Raw genomic sequence first — 8301 nt, 5'->3', positions numbered from 1 at the left:
CCAAGTTTATCATGGGACTCGGCATGGCAGCATAAGGGCATCACTTCGAGCGCACATCAAGGGAGAGTGTTGAAGATTGATGTATTCATCGAAAGTGTTGCACTTTATGCATATGCGTTTATACGGGATCAAATTACAAGAATAACACGAAGAAGTTGAGTGTGGAAAATATCGTGTGTTGTGGCTCAGTCGGGTAAGGCATGGCGGTGCGACCCACTGGTCACCGGTTCGATACCCGGTAACGACAAAAAGTAAAACCTTCGGGAACTGGTGTTTGGGGTTCACCAGCACTGTACCGCCAGACAGTGACGTCCCCCATTTTATGGTAGTCCACATATTTGGGCTCATAACCTGTTGATTTACGTTAACGCTATGAGCTTGAAGATGGGCTTACGGTCGAGATTGCAAACCGGAAAGTAAGTTATATTTTGAGTTTAACTTTATCCTACCGTTAGCTTTATCCTACCGTTAACTTTATCCTACCGTTAATTATTTCCTATCGTTTGCTGCGCCCCCTTTCCCAGATATGTGGACTACCATAAAATGGGGGACGTCACTGTCTGGCGGTACAGTGCTGGTGAACCCCAAACACCAGTTCCCGAAGGTTTTACTTTTTGTCGTTACCGGGTATCGAACCGGTGACCAGTGGGTCGCACCGCCATGCCTTACCCGACTGAGCCACAACACACGATATTTTCCACACTCAACTTCTTCGTGTTATTCTTGTAATTTAATCCCGTATAAACGCATATGCATAAAGTGCAACACTTTCGATGAGTACATCAATCTTCAATAGATTGAACCACCGACCTTTCGCTTACGAAGCGAGTGCTCTACCCCTGAGCTATAGGGGCACAAGTTAAAATCGGGGTTGCTAAACTGTATTGACAACATAGAAACATGGTTTAGGGACAGCCACAACACAGAGTAATACTCTCCACAAGAGCTACCTCAGGTAGCCGAATTCAATAAGAGCGATCGCAAATCCGATGATTTTATAAGTATGACTTTCTTTCAAGTCAGGGCGGGGGAATAGCTCAGTGGTAGAGCGCTGGATTCCAGACCCAGCGGTCGGGGGTTCGATCCCCTCTTCCCTCAAGTCAAGAGTTTTGCCAGTACCTCTATCACTCCTCCACAGGAGAGCTGTACAAGATAAAGCATCATCGCTGACGTCTCCTCGCGAGTTTCCTCGCTGTGCGACCGTTTCATCAGACTAGTCGCCCAATTACAGGCGTGAAATGAAAAGTGCGATACTTCTCGATTTATGCGTGTCATCCTTGCGCAGGGGCCATGCTAATCTTCTCTGTATCGTTCCAATTTTTACGGATGACCACCGAAGTGGTTCCTACCCTATTTCTATTTTCCGCCTATATATATGATTCTTTGACGACTCATCCATAACTATTTTCTTAGGATGAGGCCGTATTCCAGGCAGCATTCCAGCTGTATACCAAGGCGGAGGCACGCTCCTTTCGATTCCTAACAGACCCGCAAAGCGAACATTAAGGACTTTATGAAGCGGCATATCACAACAGAAAACGACAGCTGTGAGATTCGAACTCACGCGGGTTACCCCATTAACTTAGCAGGCTAACGCCTTAACCACTCGGCCAAGCTGTCTTTGACCAATCTTTTTCAACAGCAAGCTTCAACAAATACTATAAACCAGACCAAATGAAGCATGCGAGCATACGAGGCAATATATTTTTCTCTTGCTTGCATTTGCCTATCTCGCAAAGCCAAATCGACATAAACGTACGTTGTTCCACCGGCTATAGCGAATTCACGCCTTTACAAGCGCATTTGATGCACGCAAACTTATTGGTCTTGTAAACTCTGATCGCATGGTACCCTTGTACAAAAGCAGCGAAGGATAATAAGGATGAACGAATAGCGCAATAAATGACGCGAGCTAGATGAATATTCTGCGGCGGGTGTTTGGTACTTCGAGAATTTAACGATACGCATCGTGACTGTGCGCGGTACTATGTACATACATCATCTTGCGTGTGTTGTCAAGATGACATCGACATAAAAATGTAGCCAGCCCCAACGAAAGTACAGCATCGTATTGTCCGATGCAACAAGAGCGTGGCGTAATGAACGTACAATTATCTCGTATTGATGATAGTAAGCATAATTCAAAAAGAGTGAGTATAGGACCCTCCAATCAAAAATTGACCAGTATTGAAGCAAAAGTCAAAAGCAGCCCCCAGGCGGGATTGAACCACCGACCTTTCGCTTACGAAGCGAGTGCTCTACCACTGAGCTATAGGGGCACAAGTTAAAATCGGGGTTGCTAAACTGTATTGACAACATAGAAACATGGTTTAGGGACAGCCACAACACAGAGTAATACTCTCCACAAGAGCTACCTCAGGTAGCCGAATTCAATAAGAGCGATCGCAAATCCGATGATTTTATAAGTATGACTTTCTTTCAAGTCAGGGCGGGGGAATAGCTCAGCGAACTCCGTCTTTAGGAGGGTTTATGCAGCAAAATGCTACGCTCTTTCAAGTCCGATTTCTGGATTAACAGCTGTCTTACTGTACTGCCGGTAAAAGCTTACATATTGACGCCTTGCATCCCAGCCCATGCAAGAATTAACACACTCGATGTCCAACAATGCCCAACACACCTTTGTTCGTCGTCAAGATCGAAACACTGTATTTTAAAATTATTTAGACGAGGTAAATAAGAAGTGGTCGTATTATTAGTAATATTCTAATACAGACACCTTAACACTGAGCTATAGGGGCACAAGTTAAAATCGGGGTTGCTAAACTGTATTGACAACATAGAAACATGGTTTAGGGACAGCCACAACACAGAGTAATACTCTCCACAAGAGCTACCTCAGGTAGCCGAATTCAATAAGAGCGATCGCAAATCCGATGATTTTATAAGTATGACTTTCTTTCAAGTCAGGGCGGGGGAATAGCTCAGTGGTAGAGCGCTGGATTCCAGACCCAGCGGTCGGGGGTTCGATCCCCTCTTCCCTCAAGTCAAGAGTTTTGCCAGTACCTCTATCACTCCTCCACAGGAGAGCTGTACAAGATAAANGCTTCATAAAGTCCTTAATGTTCGCTTTGCAGGTCTGTTAGGAATCGAAAGGAGCGTGCGTCCGCGTTGGTATACAGCTGGAATGCTGCCTGGGGTACGGCCTCATCCAACGAAAGTAGTTATGGATGAGTTGTCAAAGAATCATATATATAGGCGGAAAATAGAAATAGGGTAGGAACCACTTCGGTGGTCATCCGTAAAAATTGGAACGATACAGATAAGATTAGCATGGCCCCTGCGCAAGGATGACACGCATACAACGAGAAGTATCGCACTTTTCATTTCACGCCTGTAATTGGGCGACTAGTCTGATGAAACGGTCGCACAGCGAGGAAACTCGCGCAGGAGACGACAGCGATGATGCCTAATCTTGTACAGCTCTCCTGTGGAGGAGTGATAGACGTACTGGCAAAACTGTTGACTTGAGGGAAGAGGGGACCGAACCCCCGACCGCTTGGTCTGGAATCCAGCGCTCTACCACTGAGCTATTCCCCCGCCCTGGCTTGAAAGAAAGTCATACTTATAGAATCATTGGATTTGCGATCGCTCTTATTGAATTCGGCTACCTGAGGTAGCTCTTGTGGAGGGTATTACTCTGTGTTGTGGCTGTCCCTAAACCATGTTTCTATGTTGTGTTTATAATTTAGCAAACCTGTTTTAACTTGTGCCCCTATAGCTCAGTGGCAGAGCACTCGCTTCGTAAGCGAAAGGTCGGTGGTTCAATCCCGCCTGGGGGCTGCTTTTGACTTTTGCTTCAATACTGGTCAATTTTTGATAGGAGGGTCCTATAATCACTCTTTTTGAATTATGCTTACTATCATCAATACGAGATAATTGTACGTTCATTACGCCACGCTCTTGTTGCATCGGAGAATACGACGCTGTACTTTCGTTGGGGCTGGCTAAATTTTTATGTCGATGTCATCTTGACAACACACGCAAGATGATGTATGTACATAGTACCGCGCACAGTCACGATGCGTATCGTAAAATTTTCGAAGTATTAACACCCGCCGCAGAATATTCATCTAGCAACTCGCGTCATTTATTGCGCTATTCGTTCATCCTTGTTATCCTTTGCTGCTTTTGTACAAGGGTACCATGCGATCAGAGTTTACAAGACCAATAAGTTTGCGTGCATCAAATGCGCTTGTAAAGGCGTGAATTCGCTATAGCCGGTGGAACAACGTACGTTTATGTCGATTTGGCTTTGCGAGATAGGCAAAAATGTAAGCAAGAGAAAAATATATTGCCTCGTATGCTCGCATGCTTCATTTGGTCTGGTTTGTAGTATTTGTTGATGCTTGCTGTTGATAAAGATTGATCAAAGACAGCTTGGCCGAGTTGTTAAGGCGTTAGCCTACTAAGTTAATGGGGAAACCCGCGTGAGTTCGAATCTCACAGCTGTCGTTTTCTGTTGTGATATGCCACTTTATGAAGTCCTTAATGTTCGCTTTGCAGGTCTGTTAGGAATCGAAAGGAGCGTGCCTCCGCGTTGGTATACAGCTGGAATGCTGCCTGGGATGTTGATTTACGTTAACGCTATGAGCTTGAAGATGGGCTTACGGTCGAGATTGCAAACCGGAAAGTAAGTTATATTTTTGAGTTTATCTCAATCTTACCGTTAACTTTATCCTACCGTTAATTCTTTCCTATCGTTCGCTGCGCCCCCTTTCCCACATATGTGGACTACTACAAATAAGGGACGTCACTGTCTGGCGGTACAGTGCTGGTGAACCCCAAACACCACTTCCCGAAGGTTTTACTTTTTGTCGTTACCGGGTATCGAACCGGTGACCAGTGGGACGACGCACCGCCATGCCTTACCCGACTGAGCCACAACAGGCGATATTTTCCACACTCAAATTCTCCGTATAATTCTTGTCATACGATCCCTTATACACGCATATGCATAAAGCGCAACACTTTCGATGAACACATCAATCTTCAACACTCTCCCTTGATGGGCACTCGAAGTGATGCCCTTATGCTGCCGTGACGAGTCCCATGATAAACTTGGTGTGCTTGTCTCTTGGAAGAGCCTTGGTTAACCCGTCCGTGATCATTTCTTCAGTTGGCTTGTACTCCACTGCAATTACCTCACTCGCCACCTTCTCACGCAAGAAATGAAACTTGATGTCGATGTGCTTCGTGCGCGAATGGTAGACAGGATTCTTGGCAAGCGCAATACATCCTTGATTGTCTTGAAAGATCGTCGTCGCCGTATCAGTCTTGTACTCCAAGTCCTTTATCAGATTTCGAAGCCAGACTGCCTCTTGAGTTGAGCTGTATAGACTCATGTACTCTGCTTCCGTGCTTGATGTCGCAACGGTTGGTTGTCGCTTGGAATTCCATGAGAACGTGCCGCCGTTCAGGAAGAACACGTATCCTGTCGTTGAACGCCGCGTGTCTAAGTCGCCTGCCAAGTTTGCGTCTGCAAATCCAATAAGCTCTCCTTTGTTAACGCCTCTAAACACAATGCTGATATCTTTAGTTGTCTTCAAGTATTTGAGAATTCGCTTGGCCGCCACCCAATGTGACTTCCCGTAGCGCTCACAGAATTTGGCAACTTCGCCAACCGCATGCGCGATGTCTGGTCTTGTACACGTCGCTATGTACATTAATGCACCCACCAGTTCGCGATACGGAAATCTCGGTACAAACGCTTCCTCTTCAGGCATCTTCACCAGTTTCGAGTTGTTGTCCACTGGTGTGTGCACGTCCTTGCAATTCTCAATTCCATACTTTTCCGAGAGTCGCCTGATGTATGCCTTCTGGTTCATCTTGATCAAGTGTTTATCGCGCTTGCGGTGAATCTCGATTCCTAAGCAGTACTTGAGAACCCCAAGCTCTTTGATGCTGAGCTCTTGCTTAAGCGCACGTTTAATGTTCGTTATGTGCTCCTTAGTCTTGCCGAACAGCATTAGGTCGTCCACGTAGATTACAATGATGCTGTATTCGCCGCTTGACACTCGAATAAACACACACAGATCTGCTGAAGTGCTTTTGAATCCTTGGTTCTCCAAATGCTGATTCAGTTTGCTGTTCCACTGCCGCGCCGCTTGCTTGGTTCCATACAGCGCTTTCTGCAGCAAACACTTTTTCATCGGATTTTGTTGATCTTCAAAACCGTCGGGTTGGTCCATGTAGATCTCCTCATCAACTTCTCCATACAGGAATGCGGTATCAACATCGACGTTTTCTGCCTCCAAGTCTTCAACTGCTGCAATTGCCAACACGTATTGATTGACTCTTTGCGTGCCACTGGCGCAAACGTCTCGACGAAGTCGATCCCAGGCCGCTGTGTAAATCCTTTCGCAACTAATCGTGCCTTGAACTTGACAATATTTTCACTTGGATCGCGCTTGATCCGAAATACTCACTTGCAGCCAACAGCCTTCTCGTTCGGTGGCATGTCCACTAACGCCCATGTGTATGCTCGGTGAGTGACTGCATCTCACTCTTCATCGCTTCCAGCCAATGCTTCTTGTTCTTACTCTTTAATACTTCTTCGTAGCTTGAAGCTTTTTCTCCATCACAATCTGCAACAAGGCAATAAAACGAGTCGTCTCCTTCAAAATCGTCCAAGTTAAAGTGACCGCGACGTAAGTTGGGAAACTCTTGTTCGTAGCGCACCACACCGCGCTTCTTTCGAGTTGGTCGCATCATCCACTCTTCTTCGCCGTCTCTTCCGGGCGTGCTTGATGCTCGAGTGGGAACCTGACCTTGAACACTGGACTCGTTTTGGCTACCACAAATCGGGTCACGGCAAGCTCGAAGTGGCGGAGTCCGAAGATTTTCGTCATTTGCTGGAACCTCCAAACCATTGTCGTTAAGTGTCGACGTCTCCAAATTTTCATCATCATCAATGATGTCGATAATTCGCTCGTCTTCCCTTTTCATTGCTTTCGAAATGGAATGCTCGGCAAAAAAAATGACACGCTTCTTGAAATTATGATAGAGCCGTCATCCGCGTTAAGTAGTCGATACGCCTTGTGATCCTTTGCATAGCCAAGAAAATAACATTTTACGCCCGAATCGTCCAGCTTCTTTCGTTTCTCCTTTGTAACATGCGCGTAGCATTGCGAACCAATCACGCGCATGTGATCAATGCGCGGCTTTCGCTTGAACAACATCTCGTACGGACTTGACTTCTTTTTCGACGAGTTTGGAACCACGTTCCGAATCTCTGCTGCTGTCATTAAAGCTTCGCACCAGTAAGACTTGTCGAGACCGCTGTCCTTAAGCATGCAGCGCGTCATCTCTACCAGAATTCGATTCATGCGCTCTGCCATGCCGTTCTGCTCAGGATTATATGGAACTGTGAACTCTTGCTTGATGAACTTCTCTTTGCAGAATCTGTCCATTGCTGCGTTTCGGTACTCGCCACCGTTGTCACTTCGAATGACCTTGATCTTAGTCCCAGACACTATCTTGATCTCCCGGTAAAATCTTGTGAACGCGCTCATTACTTCACTCTTCTTTCGCAACGGATAAACCGTCACGTACCGGTTCTTCATCATGATGAAGCTCACAATGTACTTAAAGCCGGATCGTGAAGCTGGAGTGATTGGTTCAAGCACGTCGGAGCATACGATACCGTCAAAACGTGCACCCTCCCTGAGTCCTTTGTCTTCTTCGCTTGACTTGAATGACTTGCGTACTTGCTTGGACGTTGCGCATATGTCACACACGACGTCGGTCTTCATTTCCGCGCCTTTGATCCTTCCGTCCTTGACCATATCATTAATTGTGCCGTACGATGCGTGGCCCAGTCTTCTGTGCCATAGCTCGCTCTCGTACGCGGCTACGTGACACTCCGCACCAGCCTCAACGTTGAGGTACATCAGGAAGCCCTGCTTCCTTCCAGTGGCAACTGATGTCCCGCCCCGCTTCACGACATACTCGTTGCGCATTCCTCGCGCTGATGCAGCCGTAAGCGAGAATAAGTTCTTTTACAGATCTTCGACATGGAGAGTGTTTTCGAGGCGAGCGTCGACCCAATCATGTCCGGTCCAAACGCGCAGCTTCACCGTTCCGTGACCGATGACCTTGAGCTTCACATTACTCTTCGCGCTTGATATACTGCGCGCCTGGCACACTTCCTCATACTCCACAAAAGCTTCCCGGCCCTTGCACCTGTGTGCAGATGCGCCACTGTCCATAACCCAGCAGTCGCTGACGGACCCTTCGCTTGCATTAAATGCGACGTTGGAGTGTTCGTGTCCTCCTTCTCGT

The sequence above is a fragment of the Bremia lactucae genome, linkage group LG1 (assembly GCF_004359215.1).
Source record: "Bremia lactucae strain SF5 linkage group LG1, whole genome shotgun sequence".
Classification (NCBI taxonomy): Eukaryota; Oomycota; class Peronosporomycetes; order Peronosporales; family Peronosporaceae; genus Bremia; species Bremia lactucae.
This window is presented reverse-complemented; position numbering follows the sequence as displayed.